A 266-nucleotide genomic window follows, 5' to 3' on the forward strand; every position below is an offset into this window, starting at 1 on the left:
ATACAATAGTGTGATAGGGGTATTACTGAAATTAAAAATAAAAACCTGATCTGATAATTAAAATCACCGACATTTTTGAAGACCTAAGATCAGGACCAGATTAGGGACAAGTGACCCAGGGCCCAATCCTAAACTTTGTATGCCGGCTCACCGGCAGCACGCACTGTTGCAAACGTGCCGTAAGGCCCATTAGTGGGCCCTAGTGCTGGTGGAGCACCAGAGCTCCGCAGCTCAGAGGTCGTGCAGACCACTGAGCAGTGGAGTGG

Source organism: Tiliqua scincoides, chromosome 7 (genome assembly GCF_035046505.1).
Source record: "Tiliqua scincoides isolate rTilSci1 chromosome 7, rTilSci1.hap2, whole genome shotgun sequence".
Classification (NCBI taxonomy): Eukaryota; Metazoa; Chordata; class Lepidosauria; order Squamata; family Scincidae; genus Tiliqua; species Tiliqua scincoides.